General features: G+C 41.2%; 1 protein-coding gene across 4 annotated transcripts in view; it reads right to left on the reverse strand.

The window, feature by feature from the left end:
- Nucleotides 1–19672, reverse strand: part of tsnare1 (T-SNARE Domain Containing 1) — a 650834-nt gene that overhangs the window by 594502 nt on the left and 36660 nt on the right. Inside the window, exon 1 of one of the 4 annotated variants that reach the window (XM_052023539.1) lies at nt 8145–8261. The exons of the other annotated variants lie outside the window; for them this stretch is intronic. The gene's annotated coding sequence lies outside the window, so the exon portion shown is untranslated. Of the gene's footprint in view, nt 1–8144; nt 8262–19672 lie in introns of those variants that run through there. 4 annotated transcript variants of the gene reach the window in all.

Genomic DNA, 19672 nt, shown 5'->3' on the forward strand with positions numbered 1-19672 from the left:
TGCTGGTGTCAACAGTCCTGGGCTCACGAGGAGCTGTTCATTCAGCACCACACAAGTGGCAAACACAAAAGCCTCCAGATGCTGGAACATGAAACAACAATCAAGCTGCTGGAGGAACTCAGTGGGTCAAACAGCATCTGTGGAAGGAGAGGAACTGTCAATGCTACGGGTCAAAACTCTGGTGCAATCCTGATGCAGGGTTTCAACCCAAAGTTTCAACACCATGAATCAGGACTATACCGGGGTTTCGACCTGAAACATCAACAATTCCTCTTCCCCCACAGATGCTGCTTGACCCACTGAGTTCCTCCAGCATATTGCTGGTTGCTTAATGATTGGAACTTCAGTTTCAACTACTTTAAGTTAACTTGCTTTGTGTTAAATACTCTGGTGTCAGAAATTCGGTTCCCAGCTCTTATCTTGAATGATTGGATTTCAATGCACCACCCTGGACAACAGTTTTAGAGTCACAAATTCAAACAGTATGGAAGCAGGCTCTTGGGCCACTGAGTCCACATCGGCCATCAACAATCATTCAAAACAAAAATTACCCCCACCTTCTCCTCAACTCCTCTGATTCTACCACAGCTTACCAACCTGCATGTCTTTAGGACATGGGAGGAAACCCACAGTCACAGGGAGAACATGCAAACACCAGACAGACAGGTCCAGTGGTCAGGACTGAACCCAGGTTGTATCAGTTCTACCACTATGCTGCATTGTGAATTGGCAACCAATTATTTATTTTATGCAAGTATTAGAACTATTAAGTGGAGTTATTTCTATATTTCTCAGTGTTAAATAGCCTTCAAGCTACAAAATTGACCACAACAAGTTTAGCTTGAGGCTTTATTGCAAAGTCAAGTCTAAAGCTGCACACATCAATGCCTAAAAGCAACCAGAAAAACTTGCCTTTGGGCAAATTCATGTTATATGTTCATCTACAATGTTCAGTGACCACCTGCAAGAATAAACAGTCCCCTGGGACTTCCAGTAAGCTTCAAGGAGGTGGTGAATTCAGTTGCAGCGGAAATGAGAAACAAAATTTTCAATGTGTACACCATCACCGTTGGAAGGTACAACTGCTGGGTGGCCAGAGGGTGCATGCATTCAGCTGGAAGGTCCTTTTCTTGTCCAGATCAAGATGCATCGATTCCAGTTGCAATTATCATGAAAACTTTGCAAAGTACCCACTGTGGAGGCAGCTGGCAGTCCAGCCAAAGGCAAACTATATGCATTTTGCTTCATTTTATGGGAACGGGGGCAGAGACATCCTCTGGTCTTCATACAAACAATCGCGGCTTCTATTACAACTAGGTTTTTCCCAACCTTCCCCCAACTCTTCTTAAAAAATACTGCACCTCCCCAATCTGGATACAAAAATTGATGTCAGACACAACCCCACCACCAAGACCATCTGCCTCCTCTCCCCAGACATTCTGAAGACTTGGAGCACGCAAGTTGCAGTGGGGTGTCCATTTGATGCTAGACAGTGTAGAGCATGGCCCTTGTGTTGATCTGGACACTCCCACTCACTTTGAGCAAGCTGGTGAGTGTATGTCACCAGTCATGGGTTATGAACATTGAGGGCTACCCAAGTATTTATTCCCTTTCTTTGCATTTGATTGCTAGGTTGTTTCAGTGGGCAGTTAAGTGTCAACCATATCAGTGAGTCTAGGGTCACCAAGGCCAGACCAGTAAAGGAGAAAAAATTTCATGGAGTCTCACCACATCTCTAACAACCATTCTGCATGTACAGGTCCTGGGTTAAGAACGTTTGACTTAAGGGACACCCCCCAACATACAAACAAGCTCCCATAATATTAAATTCAAAAGCCTGACCACATACATACATTCGTTTCTTAAAAGGAACTAGTTTCCTCTCTCTCCGCCTCTACTTTTAATAGTTGTTCTTATCAATCTTGGGTGCTTTTGATGCCATTCATTATAATACTGTGGAGGTATGGTTACCATATTGAGTGAATTTGTGTACATACCAACTGGTGGACAAAACTGACTTACAGCTGTCTGTAAAAATGGAACCCCTTCGTTACCCAAGGATGGACTGTATCTCATTTACCAGCATTTAGTTTGCAGCCTTCTATGCCTTAGTGATTCAGGTGTCATCGAGGTGCTTCTTAAATGTTGCGAGATTACCCATCTCCACCACCTTTCCAGCAATGTCTTCCACATTGCAACCTCCAAATGGGAAATTCTTCCTCAGGTCCACTCTAAATCTCTTACTCCTCACTTTAAAGCTGTGCCCTCTAGTCTTAGACATCTTTGTCATGTCAAAATGCTTCTTACTATTTACATGATCAATACCTCTCCTATTTTCTTCCCTGAAGGACATAGCAAATGAGAATACAGTAGTTCAAGGATTACATTCACTAATATTAGCCCCAGATTTATTTAATTATTCAAATTTATATCACCTGGTTCCTATGTTGGGATTTAAATATACATTCCCAGATCAATAGACACAGTCTCTGGATGCTAATAATATTAACATAATCACCAAGATAGTGAATATTTACTTTCAATAACAAACATCTGTGTTCAGGAAGAAGAGCAAACTGAATGTAAAATTCACATACTTTATAAAACTGCTATGACCAACATTAAATTGGTCTCTGAATAGAATAACATGCTTTTACCTGTCTGTGCTGCTTCTCCCCGTTCCACAATGTCATACTCTCCAAACCTCCAAGCTCAACCTCCCTAGACCCAACATCACATCTCTCTGGTTTCTGTCCCATCTCAAATGATCACTGATCTCCCACTGGTCTCAACCATGCAACACACCTGACTCCCTCAATCCCTTTTCTACAAATCAACTGCCAACTTTTTTTTTAAACAAACGGACCACCCACTACCCTTTCAATATCATGATATTGTCAAAGATTTCTGATTCACAGTTACTGACTCCTTCCATCTCAAAACAATTGCTACTCATCTCTGCAAAATCATGCCCATTTCTACAAACTATCTAGCCACCTTCTTCTTCAAGTTTTTAAATGGGTTCCATACTTATGGTCATTTTCCTCTGAACTCTTGATTCAAATATCTCATGCCAAGCTTTCACACTTCGAGTCATAGAACATAGAACACTACAGCACAGTACAGGCCCTTCGGCCCACCATGTTGTGCCGACATTTTATCCTGCTCTAAGATCTACCCCTTCCCTCCCACATCGCCCTCCGTTTCTCTATGACTCGTGTGGCTATCTAAGGGTCTCTTAAATGTCCTTAATGTAACTGCCCCCACAACCTCTGCCAGCAGTGCATTCCACGCACCCACCACTCTCTGTGTAAAAAAAACTTACCCCTAACATCCCCCTTATATCTTCCTCCAATCACCTTAAAATTATGTCCCCTCATGTTAGCCATTGTCGCCCTAGGAAAAAGTCACTGACTGTCCACTCAATCTATACCTCTTATCATCTTGTACACCTCTATCAAGTCACCTCTCATCCTCCTTCTCTCCAAAGAGAAAAGCCCTAGCTCGCTCAACCTATCCTCATAAGACATGCTCTCCAATCTAGGCAACATCCTGGTAAATCTCCTCTGCACCCTCTCTAAAGCTTCCACATCCTTCCTATAATGAGGCGACCAGAACTGAACACAACACTCCAAGTGTGATCTAACCAGAGTTCTATAGAGCTGCAACATTATCCTACAGCTCTTGAACTCAATACCCTGACTAAAGAAGGCCAACACACCATACACCTTCTTAACAACCCTATCAACCTGCGCGGCAGCCTTGAGGGATCTATAGATGTGGACTCCAAGATCCCTCTGTTCCTCCCACACTGAGCCTTAAAGCAATACAGCATGGATACAGACCAGCCCAACAAGTCCATACCAAACATGGTGCCCATCCAGCTAGTCCCAATTTCCTGCATTCAGCCCATATCCCTCTAAGCCCCGCCCCTCCATGTACCTATCCAAGTGCATCTTAAACGATACTATTGTACCTGCCTCAACCACTTCCTCTGGCAGTTGGTTCCATATACTCACCACCCTTTGCATGAAGTTGCCCCTCAGGTCCCTTTTAAATCTTTTCCCTCTCACCCCAAATCTATTCCCCCTAGTTTTGGACTCCACTACCCTGGGGAAAAGACTGTTACTGCCCACATTATCTATGGCTCTCATAATTTTAAGCATTTCTATAACGTCCCCCCTCATTCTCCTACATTCCAAGGAATAAAAGACCTAGCCTGGCCAACGTCTCCCTATAACTCAGGCCTTCTAGTCCTGGCAACATCCTTATAAATCTCTTCTGCACTCTTTCCAGTTTAACCACGTCTTTCCAATAACAGGGTGACCAAAACTGTACACAGTATTCCAAGTGCAGCCTCAGCAACGACTTATACAACTGCAGCATAATATTCCAACTCCCATACTCAATGCCCTGACTGAAGGCCAGCATACTCAACACCTTCCTCACCATTCTTGTCTACCTGTGACGCTGCTTTCAATGAACTATGCACTTGTACTCCTGCATCCCCCTGTTCCATTACACTGCCAAGTGCCCTACCATTCATAGTACAAATCCTACTTTGGTTTGACTTTTCAAAATGCATCACTTCACACTTATCTGTATTGAAATCCATTTGCCACTCCTCAGACCTGTCTACATCAATGGTGCTGAGATTGAGAGGGTTGAGAGCTTCAAGTTCCTGGGAGCGAACATCACCAACAGCCTGTCCTGGTCAAATCACGTAGATGCCACGACCAAGAAAGCTCACCAGTGCCTCTACTTACTCAGGAGGCTAAAGAAATTTGGATTGTCCCCTTTGACTCTCACCAACTTTTACAGATGCACCATAGAAAGCATCCTATCTGGATGTATCACGGCTCGGTACTGCAACTGCTCTACCCAGGACCGCAAGAAACTGCAGGGAGTTGTGGACACAGCCCAGCGCATCACAGACACCAGCCTCCCCTCCTTGGAATCCGTCTTTACCTCTCGTTGTCTTGGTGAAGCAGCCAGCATAATCAAAGACCCCACCCACCCTGGACATTTTCTCTTCTCTCCTCTTCCATCAGGTAGATGATACAGGAGCCTGAGGGCACGTACCACCAGACTAAAGGACAGCTTCTACCCCACTGTGATAAGACTATTGAACAGTTCCCTTATACAATGAGATGGGCTATGACCTCACGATCTACCTTGTTGTGACCTTGCACCTTATTGCACTGCACTTTCTCTGTAGCTGTGACACTTTACTCTGTACTGTTATTGTTTTTACCTGTACTACATCAATGCACTCTGTACGAAACTCAATGTAACTGCACTGTGTAATGAATTGACCTGTACGATCAGTTTGCAAGACAAGTTTTTCACTGTACCTTGGTACAAGTGACAATAATAAACCAATACTAAACTGATCAAGATCCCCCTGTAGTCTACGATAACTTTCTTTAATATCAACAACACCACCTAATTTCGTGTCATCTGGAAACTTACTGATCAAGCCTTGTGCATTCGCATCCAAATCATTTATATAAATAACGAATAACAAGGGCCCAACACCAACCCCTGTGGCACATCACTAGTTACTGGCATCCATCCCGAGAAACAACCTTCAACAACCACCCTCTGCTTCCTACCTCCAAGCCAATTTTGAAGCCACCAAACTAGCTCTCCCTGGATTCCATGGGACCTAACCTTCCAGACCAGCCTACCATGCGTTACCTTGTCGAAGGCCTTGCTGAAGTCAAAATAGATAACATCCACTGCCCTACCCTCTTCTACCCTTTTTGTTACCTCTTCAAAAATCTCTAGAAAGGTTCGTCAAGCACGACTTTCCATGAACAAAGCTATGCTGACTCCTACTAATCAAACTCTGTCGATCCAAACGCTGGTAGATCTTCCCTCCAGTAACTTCCCCACTACTGATATCAGGCTGACCAGCCCATAGTTCCCTGGCTTGTCCTTGCTACCCTTATCAAACAATGGAACAACATTAGCCACATTCGGGAACTTCACCAGTGGTTAACAATGAAGCAAATATCTCCGCAAGGACTTCTGCAATTTCTTCTCTGGCCTCCCACAAAATCAGAGGATGCACTTGGTCAGGGACTGGGGATTTATCCACCTTAATGTACTGTAAGGCTACAAACACCTCCTCCCTGATAATACGAGTTTCCTCCAAAACATCTCCACTAGATTCCCTTACCTCCTGAGCAACCATGATTTTCTCCTCAGTAAATACTGATCTCCAAGGGGACTTGCTCTTTTCCAAACCACTTTTACTCTTTATATACTGTAGCTATAGAACCTCTTGGGATTTTCCTTAACCTTACGTGCCAGATCCATCTCATACCCTCTCTTTATCCTCCTGATTTCCTGCTTAAGAATATTCTTAATCTTTTTTATTTATATTTGTATATTTTTATTATAATCTATTTATTTATACTTGCACAACCTTAAAAAATACAAACCAAATTCATAGAAGACTGTCTATGATTGTGACCCTGACACAATATTCACCTTTGTCCTCTCTGCAGCCTGTGATAAAATTGATCAAAACAACTTTCTCCAACAGAGCTACAATATGCTTCTTCACAGCTATTTGTATTTGAACAGTTTTGTATGATCTAGGAATCAGATGGAAAGAGGAGAACGTAAGAAATATAACCATTCAGGAATGTAAATATGTAGTCCATCAGAGTAGGGAATATAAGAAAAAGAAATAGGAGCAGAAATATGCCAGATTCTCAAACCCACTCCATCAACACCAATTTCCTGCCCTATTTCCATATCCATTGATTCCTTTATTACCCTAAAACCTATCATTCCTATCTAGCCCTCGAAGAATTTTGTATATTTCAATGATGTCAATTCTTATCTGTCGAAATTAGATCGACCCAATTCAATCTCTTCTCTACAGACTAGCCATCCCAGGAACCAGTCTCGTGAAATCTGCAGTGCATTCTCTCCACAGCAAGTATATCCTTGCTAAAGAAAGGGAATTTTTGGCATGGACCATTTCTAATATCGGGGAAGACCAATAATGCTGTGCTCTCACTGACAGCTGATCCATCTGCAAATATATACCGTAGGGCTTGTGTATGGAGATGATGGCACCATTTTCCAATAAATTGATCCAATAATGCTTGGCAATTCTAAGCAGATATATCTTGTTCTGAGTGGCACACAACAAATTTCAAAGCATTCACTTAGCCTTCCCCCATCACCCCAGAATGGAAAAACGGAGGTGACAAGCAATTATAATTTCACCCTGCTCACATGCAGATAAAGGGATAAAAGTTATTCCAAATCTGCAAGATTTGTGGAGGAAACATTCTACATGAAATCTGCAGACAAGACACAGTTGTTAGTCAGAAGAATCCCAATTTCTTTGTCATAAATGCATGAACCCAATACTGCAGGAATGCTCCTTCACACATTCCGCTAAATGGAATAGATCCAGAATATCGTACAGTTCAAATGATGCCTTTGTGCTGCAGCCAATTCAGTTGTCAAAATGATTTCAGGCAGCAAGGTGTATGGAAATTGACTGAAAAAGCAAATGAGTGACTGCTGAAGAGATAATAGCAGGAAACTCAATCCATTGCATTCCCACTTCTGCGAGGCATTTAGCAAACAGTAATTGGGACAGCAATAGTTCACTTAATCCAACATGATTCCAGCAATAACTAAATTGAATGAGATAACAGCTGACGATTTACTATTTCGTAGTGCATGATTTCATTATAACATTATTTTCCTTAAGGTCTCATGGAGCTGAATGAGAAAAAAAGTGGAAAAGACTTCCAAGCTCATATATCTATATTATCAAACGTGCCATTGAATGGTGTGACTCTATTTTTCTTACAAATTGTGTGAAGCAGTAGCACAGTGCTATCAACCATGTACTGAAAATATCCAAATCATTGACTCAGCTGTCAGTCTTATACCAGGGACACCCATGAAAAGTTTGCATTGCTCTTCATCTAAAGCAAGTGACTCAAAGACAATCATACACTACCAGCCTCAGAATATTCTGCATGTTACTCAAAAGAATAATTTGGACTATTTCCCCCTCATACCCAAGCTGCAGTACATATTTCATAAAACTGCTATTCATCATCACCAACTGACTTTTGGCAAAAAGTAACAACAAAAATATTTACCAACACATTTGTCTCTTTTTTTAAATTAGAACTTCTCAGCTGTGAGGATGCTGAGAGAGCAGGGTAGGCAGCCCAGGTTCTCCATGTGATCAATCATACAGCTGTCAGCCATGGCCAAGTTGGTACAAGTCTTGCCTTGTGGTCCAAAGGTTGCGTGTCCCTTTCCTGATGCTTACTTGCAAGACTCTGTAAGAATGGAGCTTATTTGGTTTCTCAAGTGGAAGTATAGAATTAAAGTAGTGGGGATACACTGGGAACTGCAGATACTGGAATCTGGAGCAAAAAAAAACAAGCTGGTGGAACTCAGCAGGTCAGGTAGTATCTGTAGACGGAAATGGACAGACAAAGTTTTAGGTCAAGACCCTTCATCTGGACTGAGATAAAAGTAGCAGCACTAGCCAAGAGTTATCCCTCAATCAACATCATTAAAAGAGATTATCTGGCCATTATCACATGGCTCTCGTCAAGACTTTACTCCGTACAAATTGGCTGCTGCATTTCCTATATTACAACAGTGATTACAGGTCAAAAGCACTTAGCTGAAAAGTACTTTGGGGAATCACAATGGTGCAATATGGATACAAACCTTCCATTCCTCAACATCCACTGACAACAGTAATTACCAGTACTAGCAGTTGGGATGTATGGCCTCTTTCTGCATTGCAAATGCTAAATTTTCAGCACTATGCTCCCTGCAATGTAGATGAGGTCTGACAAAGGCCCAGGAGAATAGAAATATCACTTCAATCTTACTAATAGCCTCTTAAGTGAAACTTTATTAAATATACTTTTAGAAATCTATATGGATAACATACATAGGGACTCCCCCATCTAACAAAGCTGTGCACTTCACAAAAAAGTTTTAACAAATCATACAAGACTTACTTGTCCCACTACATTCCTGTCGATTCTCTTATCATCTGATGAAGGAATGTTCAGTCATTATCTACAGCGGTTTCAAATAACTGTACGAGATATGTTACACTGACATGAACATAAGAACAAGAGTTGCCCCAAGTGTGCTTCACCATTCAATGAGAATGCTGTGCTTACTTCGTTTCTTTCTCCCCCCACATATATTCATGGCTTTTGTACTTTTTCCACGTAAAAACATATCCTTGATCTGCAAAGTTTTGGAGAATTATTACCAATACAACTGCATTATCCTCAGCTATTTCTTTTAATACTCTGTGGTGAAAGAATCAGGTGCTTGAGATTCTTTTATCCCAAGTTCTATTTTCTCCTTCACTGCCATTTTTGATTCAGTGGGACAAGTAATATTGCTTGTGAGCAATAATGGGTGCTTTATAGCTATTACCCAAGAATTTTCCAAGACGAATTAGTCTACAACAATATTTACAGAAAGTTACAGAGAGGCATTCTATGAAGAATCTTGAGGAAAAAGGGCACATCTTGTAATGACTCTGAATTCTATGGGCTATAAACAACAAGACATTTCGGCCCACTGAGTCCATGCTGACATCAAGCACGCGTTTAGACTAATCCTACAATAATTCCATTTTATTGTCCCCATATTCCCAACTATCCAATTCTACCACTACCATTTTGTCACTGGGTGGAAATGAGCACAGCCGATTAACTTACTGATCCATGTGCCTCTGGAATGTGGGAGAAATCCTGGACCACCCAGAGGAAATAAGCTTATGTTTGCCACATTCTGTTTAAACTCACCAGGGTTCCATTTCACACACTCCCTTTTAACTCACCAGAAAATTTATTATAATACCGTGTAACATCTAAAAAAAAAGTGAATTAAAAGTGTATTAATAGGAATAACATCCAACAGTTCAAAAATCCTGCCAGTCTGGCACCAAAAAAGTTTTACGTGTGCCAGATTATTGAGGTTTTATAGTAGAGAAGGTGCAAAACAACTTCAATGCAGAGCCATCAAAAAAGAACATGGAAAGTTGCAAGAGAGGCATAAAAGATGCTGGAATCTGGAGCAATAATCAGTCTTCTGGAGGAACTCAGTGGGTTGAGCAGCATCTGTGGTGGGGGTGCGGGGGGGGAGGCAGAAGGTAGGAATTGTCAACATTTTGGGTCAAAATCCTCCATCAATGACAGAAAGTTGCAAGTTCAGTGGCCCAAAAATCAGGGGAAAAATAAAGTATAGTGATTACATAATTATTCTGAAAACTGGTCATGGCATTGCAGCTATGGGGCATTTAGGGATAGGTTTGCATGTGGACTTGTGGTTGAACATATCCAGTCTGAATTATGAAACATGCAAAATATAACTAAATTACTAAACAGGCAAACAGACATACAGGGCATGGAAATGGCCTTTAAATAGACAAAAAAAATGTTTTGACCAATGCAGCATGTCGGTATAAATGCAGTATGTATGAAATCCAGAAAAAAATAACCTTTGTGAGAAACTCTGATCCTGTTGCCATGGAAACACTCAACTCAAGTCCATCAGTTCAGACCTGCAAAGTATTTTAATTATTACAAACAAGGGCAGAAAGCTTTTGCATGCAAGTCTAGACAGAACCAAAATAGAGGCAGCTATGCAAAAGTCCCAATGCAAGGGAAATAATTGCAGTGGAAACTGCAGGAGAGGTTGACACAACATGGAGATGAATGAGCAATGCAAGGAACACAGGCTGACACCACTTAGTCGACTGATAGTGACAAAAGAAATGATTTCAAAGTTAAGGGCATAGATTTTGAATATTGATGGAACTGCGAATTATGGTCATGAGAAGGGAGACTCAAAATCAGAAGTTCACTCAGGTGCCATTGGAGAGAACAACTCTGAAATTATAGAACACATTCTGGTGAACCCCTGAAAACATTAGGACAAATGGAATGAGTGTCCCTTTATGATGACCAGAAGCGAAACCTCACAATTATACCAGTGATAATGCCAGCAAACTGATCTTGCTAAAGGAAAAAAAATGGTTGAAAGAGTTGAGGATGGATTGAAAAAGAATCCACATGAAAATGAAGACACACTGAAGAATTCATGCATGAAGATTGAGGGGCATAAAGCTCAGAAACTTCTAAACTGGTCAGCAGACCAACCTATTGTAAACCCCAACTTAAGCTCACTCTGTGCACTGAAAATGAAGATAGAAAAGGTGCGATGTCAACTTGGGTGAAAAGTGGCACAAAGTGGGAGGGTAATACCCATCATACTGATCCTAAAGGCAGACCAATCCATTTGGTTCTGCAAAGTTTTCAGATACTTTTAATAAAGCAGTGGATGACAAGCAATGCTCTCTGTCTCCATCACAAGACTTGTTTGCCAAGTTGGCGGGTGCAAGTTTTTAGGAAGTGACTTTGCTCAAGTTTAATGAGGATGAGGAAAACCCGCGCTTCTTGACAATTAATATCCTCAAGGAGTTGTACTTGAATATGAAACACCACTGTACAGAGTGAAATTAGCAGAAGTATTGAAGCGACAATGGATACGATGCTACTGATGATCCAGCACCGTTGTGCAATCAGAATGATATTCTAATTGCAGCAGTCAAAGGGGCGGAGAACCATCACACGCTCGAGGAAGCGTTTAGAAGACTGCACCAGCATAATGTCAAACTTAAAGCAAGTGTGCCAACATCCAGGAGGTAGGCAAATTATTTAGGTCTGCAAGCAGATGAAAATGGGTTGCAGCCAATAAAGCAAAGATCCGACCCCACAAGAAAAAGATTTCTGTTCTGCAGGCCGTAAATGTTATCCCTGTCATTGCAGTGGGAATAGCTAGAACTACCCATCTTTGAAACAGATGCATGAACAAACAGTCTTTCAAATAGATAGATTTAGATACAGACCAGTCTAGAGAGATAAAACTATTTCATCACAAGACACTATGATTTATTTACCATCCAGGGTTACATAAAGTGAAGTGAGGTACTGATCCCAAAAGACGTGACAGTAGAAAACAATGGAAGCATTTCAAGGCACAGCACTTTTGGTAAATGTTAAGGTAATGTCTAGAGAATTTGTCAATTAGCCTAGCATTAATAAAAGACACAGAAGACCCAGCATGTTGACATACGGCATGCCAGAAAAGTCGAACACAACCTCCTAAAGCATCACCTCAGGTGTGGAAGTTGCCAGCAAGACCATTCCAAAGGGTTCGTATTGATCAATAAGAAAAATGAGTGGACCACATCTTGGCATTAACCGACAGTCCTTTGAATTGGCTAAAAGTTAATTCAAAGGTCTGTCAGATCATGCACTGCAGGAGTCCAAATTTGCCATGCACAGTTTGTCTGAAGAGATTCTATCAGACAACAGTCCACAGTTCATATCCTTCCAGTTTGGATAATTTAAGAGTTATGGAATAAAGCACCATTTCACTTTTCCTTCTCGTCCAGTGTCCATGGGGTGGGGAGTCTAAGGTGTATGATGTGAGGAAGTCATTGAAGAAAAAGGTTACAGAGAAGCAATCAAAAATGATTATGAAACAGTGACTTGCAACGTCCCTGCCATACTGCAGGACAGGACACACCCTGGCTGATATATTAAAGGTTGGGCCTCATCCAACCCAAATGCAAAATGGTGGAAAGAAAATGGAAACAGTACACATCAGCCCAAAGCCACATGAGGAGTCTTTGTCTGAACAGCAGTGTTCAAGGACTGGGATTTCCTGACAGGTCGTAACTGTGATTAGGGAGGCATATGGGATTAGAAATTATCTAATGAAAATTTGCAATGGTTGCCACAAAGTTCATATCAATGACCTTCTCCTGATGCACGATATCTCGGAATATAGCAATGTGGACCATGGGATTGAAGATGTTGCTGAAGCAGATCCCACAACTGATCAAGAAGAATCAACTGCAATATTGTCAATAACAGCCGTAATGAGACCTCATCATTCAGTCCAGAATTAGCCAATATCTGCAAACATCTGAAGAAATTACACACTTAGTACAGAAGGCACAGCACAATTGAGATGATGAGATTGTACAAACTACTGACTCAGTCAAAGCTGTAAAATGTACAACACTTGTAAATCAGTTAATTTGCTTTTTTTTAAAAAAAAGAGGTAAGCAGTGTAGTATATGCAATATTGCTTGTGAATAATAGCCGTTGCTTTAAAGGATTATGTCAAGTGACAACTGTTCTCTGGGCAGCAACAATATTTACAGAAAGTTCAAGTCTCTCATATCACTGTGTGCAGTGTCTGCAAATGGACTATATTAGAAATCCACAGAAAACACATACTATACCAACACCACCAGGTTTCACTCTTGGCTGATTTTTAGTTTCCTTGTTCACGTGGAAACAGAATTTGTTGAACAACTTTTTACAAAAAAAGGCATATCATAGTCTAACTACATCAATTTCTAATAGTCCCACAATGTTCTCACAGCACTCTTAATTCACAAGGTGCTACTTCAGCTAATCTGAGTAACGATGAACACAAAACTATTGGATTGGAATAAAAACCCATCTGGTTCATCAATGTCCTTCAGGGAGGACATTGGTGTGGCCTATACACGACTCAAGATCCACCATTGTGGTTGAGTCTTAAATGCCCCCAAAATAGCCCAGCAAGCCACTCAGTTTAAGGGTAATTAGGGGTGCACAATAAATGCTAGCCTTGTCACCAACAACCATTTCCCACAAAGATAAATAAACTGACTTTGGGATCCTTCCCAAACCTTCATTTTCATATCCTCTCATTGCAACTTTTATTGCTTCTTATGATAGTTCTCCAATGTTTTGATTTTTGGCTTCAGCAACAAATGCCAAGCCAACTATTCAAGTTAGGGTGTTGATCCTAACAGCATGACACAAGGATAATCTCACCAAGATGCACGTTTAATGTTTGCCATCATACTGGTTCCCTGGCACTGTCTCAGTTAGCCCTTCTTAATTATTCCTATAAAGATGCCATCCATTTCACTCCCAAAACAAAACCATTTCCAGCAGAACAACTCAGCAGAAAAAAAAATCGCAGCATCATATTCCCATACTCAGACTCTTAGACTCCTCTAGATCAAATTCCAGGCCATCTTGGAAAAATGACAATGTTCACTTGTCACCAGACCAAATTTAAGATAATTGGGAAAGGAACAGGAGACAGTGCAATGAAAAAACACAATAAACACACTGCCTGAAAGAATGGTGGAAAGAGATCAGGTATAACTTCTGAAAGGGACAAGTACAAAGAGAAAGAAAATTAAAGTCCATGTATTGGTATTGGTTTATTATTGTCACTTGTACCGGAGGTACAGTGAAAAACTTGTCTTGCATACCAATCGTACAGGTCAATTCATTACACAGTGCAGTTACATTGAGTTAGTACAGAGTGCATTGATGTAGTACAGGTAAAAACAATAACAGTACAGAGTAAAGTGTCACAGCTACAGAGAAAGTGCAGTGCAATAAGGTGCAAGGTCATAACAAGGTAGATCGTGAAGTCATAGTCCATCTCATTGTATAAGGGAACCGTTCAATAGTCTTATCACGGGGGGGTAGAAGCTGTCCCTAAGGCCGGTGGTACGTGCCCTCAGGTTCCTGTATCATCTACCTGATGGAAGAGGAGAGAAGAGAGAATGTCCAGGGTGGGTGGGGTCTTTGATTATTCTGGCTGCTTTACCAGGACAACGAGAGGTAAAGACAGAGTCCAAGGAGGGGAGACTGGTGTCCGTGATGCGCTGGGCTGTGTCCACAACTCTCTGCAGCTTCTTGCGGTCCTGGGCAGAGCAGTTGCCATACCAAGCCACGATACATCCAGATAGGATGCTTTCTATGGTGCATGAAGAAGGATTAATATGAGTTTCAAACACGTAACACAAACATTCTGGCCCAAATGGTGACCCGAGATATAACGTTCTCTGATTCTGCCCATCTATTATGCTACAAAAACTCAAAAGTATGATCAGGGAATTTAAAACAATGTAGAAGTTAAAAATGCAGTTAAAAAACACTACAGGATATCAGGAATAACTCTTTCAGTTATGAGAGTTTAGAGATCACCCCCAAGTAGTCCCAGAAATAATGGGTACACACCAAAGCTGCTGCATACATGTGATCACATGGATCCCACCCTGGTTTTGATGGAGAGCAACCTTTAAATAAAGAATAATTTGGTTTTGCTTGACACCTTCAGAAAAGACCCAATGTCTAACTGCTCAGTGTTCCCTTATACGAGGTTAAGTAGATGGTGTAAAACCTGTAATATTACTAATTACACACTGCACTATACAACGGTGGGTCACTTCTGGATTTTACTGCTGCCCTTCGGTTGGTTTCCCCCCAGCACACCTCTTCCCTTCAGGCTATATATCTTTCTGGTTCTCCACTGGCAGTCTGCTGGTGGAAACTCTGAAATTATCACCAGGAGGTGGACTCAACTGAACTGAATCTACCTGCCTGCCAATTTCTGCTTAGGGTACATTGTTCAGTGAGATAATATACTGTGTCCGCCCACAGAATGAGAGCACCGGCATCATTAGTCCATAGCCCAAGGGATTTGCACAAGACAAACTTTCCCCAATGCCAACTCTTCTGGAAACAAGCAAGAGAAAAATAAAATCTGCAACTAATTCCTGGAGGGGGAGGGGTAGGGGGAGGGTGAGGGTGAGGGGGTAAGGTCACGTCTGCCAGAGAAAAGTTTTACAGTCATCAAAAAACAGTGAAGTACATTGTGAACTGATGTGTTTTATTTCTTCCTTTAACAAAAAAGTACATTGAGATACCTTCAAATTTAAGGAGTGCTTTGAAAGTACATTTGCTTTATATGTGTCATTTGCACTAAAACATATCACTTGCACATCTTTTTCTCAATAATTCATTGTTACAAGCAAGCCTACAGTCATTGTTTATATTACTCAGCTATGCTACATGCACTTATGTAGGCCCTTTTGTGTTACACTCACTTTGTATTAACTCTCATATTACAAATTAGCCAGTGGTAACATTTAGTGGTAGTAATTAAAAGAGAAAATGCTGGAAATACTCAGAAGATCGTGCTGCATCCATGGGAAGAGAACAAGGGTTAGCACTTCAGGTCAAAGGCCCTACTTCAGAACTAGGAAGGAGAGAAAAGAAGTTTGTTAAACTGCAGGGAGAGGGAAGGGGATGTCTCTGATTGGGTAAAACTGGGGCGACCACAGGGATAAACTGTAAACAAGGTCATCTGGCCAATGAATGAATAGGAGCAGCTAGAGATTAAGAACATAGACAAAAGAATGTAGGAGTTGCCTTCCTGCTCTGCATTTTTACGTGCCCAGAAAGTCAAGCTGGGTACGTCAGTCACTTCCAGAGAGAAATAAAAAGGAAAACAAAATAAACAAGCCGAGCCAATATCACAGACGATCAACTGATGATACCGAGAAAACAAGTTACGTCAAATTGTACAATTTTCTCATGACTACGGAAGGCAGCATCATGCCCCATACAGAAGATGAGGTGATGTCCCTCAAACTTGCGTTGGACCTCATTTAACAGTACAGGAAGCCACTAACATAGTGGGAGTGGGACGGGTGGGATGGAGAATTAAAGTGGAAGGTAACAGGAAGTTCAGATTCACCCCTGCAGATTGAACATAGATCGGCATTATTTTTGATTTGCAGTTACAGTCCACCTCAAGCAAAACTTCTCACCTAATCCACGAGACCACTGAGGAAAATGTTGTTTGTGGCAAGTTCTCTCCCATGACGGTGTCAGGATTGAATAGGGAAAAGAATAAATCATATCAGAGGGAAAAATTATGTCCTGGGTCTAGCAGAATTTTAGGACGGTATAAGCCTTGTTTCTCTGTCCACACGTGTTCCACTGAGTATTTCCAGCATGTTTCTATTTCAGACTTGCAGCATCTACATTCAAATACACTGGGGTAAGGGCACTGTCCGTCTTCTTGAAAGGGGAATGTGTGCAGCGCGAAAGGATTCAGGAAACACGTCCACAGGAGGGTAAAGAATATTTTTTAATAAGCCTCACATACAGTGGCCTGGCCCTTGTAGCCCTCACCCTGCAACCCAAGTACCATGACACTGAATTCAATAAATCTAATGATTTCTGACTAGTTCTCTTATTGCAATAACAACAAAAATAGTTCAGTAATGTCCTTCAGGGAATGAAACCTGCCACCCACTCTTTGCCTACATGAAACTGCCAACTCACAATGTGGTTGACACAAAAGAATGAAAAAAAAATACACAGCTGAACATCCCAAATGCTTCACTTTTAAAATGCAGTCAGTCAGTTAGAAGGAGATGCAGCAGCCAATTTGCACATTGCATTGGCTCATAAACTGGCAGTGGGATAACAACCAGATAACTTGCCACTGAAATGCTTGCTAGGGCACTGAGAAAACTCATCCTGATTCACAAGGCTCAGCTCTGCATTAAGTAAAATAATTAAACTGGGTGCTAACTTCTTATTCCCCAATGGATCATTAGGTGCCAAAATGACATTCATTTCCAAGTTTCTCATCATTACTTCTATGACAAAATTTTATTTTGGCTGTATCAGGTCACTGTCATTCCAGCCTGCACCTCTTGAGCACCAAGTTTCCCTTGGGTGCTCCAATGTCTTCCCACATTTGAAGGATTGCAAGTTGATTGGTTAATTGGTCACTGTAAATTGTCCCTAGTGTGTAGATGAGCGGTAGAATTGGGAGGTGGTGGGGTAGGATGAGTGCAAACATGGTTACTTGATGGAGTGGATTTGCTGGGCCGCAGCACCCGTTTCTGTGCCATAACTCAATACGACTCATCACGCATCCCCATGGCTGCACTAAGCTATTGCCACTCCACAGGTCTAATTGAAGTGGTATGGTCTGTGAGTGGTGACAAGCCTCAAGCAGCAGATCCAAGGCCTTCCCTGGAGAGCCCTGATGGCCTTTCAGCAGCTATCTGCTAAAAAGCTTTTACAATTTTTAAAGAATAAAAAATTCATTTGAAAAATAAATGTTTTTAAACATTTAACTGATGTAAATTTAAAAATTAAGATTGAATTTTTAAAAAATCACCATCTCCACTCACCTTCTCCATCTAGATTGCCAACCCCATGCAAACCAATAGACAGTGCTCAATATGGCTGGTGAGCCAGATAGGACATGTATTCAGCCTCTGAACTCAGCATGCCCAAGTTCTGCTACTGGACTCAGTGCCAAGTCCAACGGGAGAACAAGTAGTCACATGTAGTAGCATCTGGCTCTCAGTACATTTCATAACTCTTGTGCTATAGCCCAGATACATGGGAGTTAAGGACACTTAGAAGACAAGAGGGCAAAAGTCAGAAATTCCTTGGACAATTTGACCCATTTTATACAACTCATTGTTCAGATCTTCAGCAAGCCCATCACTGAGGAAGATGCCAACTTCCTTCTGGTGGCTCATCAGCAAAGTCCTGAACCTTGAATTGAATCTCCCTTGATGACAATAAACAGTCTGGCTCCTGGACACAAAAGCCCAGGTTTAATATTCCTTGTTTTTCATTGTCTATCCCATCCAACAAGTTATTCTGACACCCTCCAATTGGGAAAGGACAAATCAGATAGGGCACAGGAAGGCATGGGAAGATGCAGAGAGGTCACCATTTGACTAAGAAGATCCAGCTGATGAAGACACTAACCACCAAAACCCTCATAGTTACATTTACACTGGATGAATATTTCTACTTTTCTTTGATACAACACATAATGTTTATAAATAAGAACTGGGATCAGCAGTTACAGTTGTCTGTCAAATAAGGTAGCAAATCTAATCCAAACATTCACAACATTCAAGTTGTCAGTATCTTGCCTAATGGGTGCCTGTTACTGCAGCAGATTTATTCTTTGACACCGTTCATTAGTGAACCAGCGTGCCCGAACAATATTACAATCAGATGACCACAGCTCTCAAATAGGCACACCCTAAAAGAAGACATGAGCACAATTTTGTAGCTGCAGTCAGTAATCTCTAAATCAGTGGTGTCAGTAAAAGATTTTAGAAGAATCATAATGGGGGGTGGGAGTGTTCAATGTATTCAATTGATATACACCAGCAAATGTCGCCCGTCTCACTTATGCTTAAAAGGCAGACTACTCATATATCAAAACAAACTTTATTCATGTGCAACTTTCATAAAAAAGATGAAAAATAAAATGAAAATGTATCCATGTGAAATACACATATATTTAAACACATTACAATACTATTCCAATAATTGAGCTTTGGCACAATCCCTGAAAACGATGGGTCTTCTAACTCTGGATCACTCAGTTCACTGTCTTGCTGCCACACAGTTTAAAAATAAACCCAACAGGCATGGAGACAAGTGAACAAACAAAGCGAGACATATTAATGTACAATCCTAGGAGACTGCAAGGAAGCATAAAATTGCAGGAAGAGATAGGTTAAGGGAGTGGGCAGACGTGACATATTCAGTTTCAGAAACATCAGTGTGATGTTTATATATTTTGCGAATATAGAACTTGGGTATATCCTCGGGGTAACATCAGAAGGGTAAGGATGAGAGGTACATGAAAGAAACACAGACAACTGTTTAGTGTTCAAATACATTTTGAGAAATAGGTAGGAAATCAGAATTAAAAA

Source organism: Pristis pectinata, chromosome 9 (genome assembly GCF_009764475.1).
Source record: "Pristis pectinata isolate sPriPec2 chromosome 9, sPriPec2.1.pri, whole genome shotgun sequence".
Taxonomy (NCBI): domain Eukaryota; kingdom Metazoa; phylum Chordata; class Chondrichthyes; order Rhinopristiformes; family Pristidae; genus Pristis; species Pristis pectinata.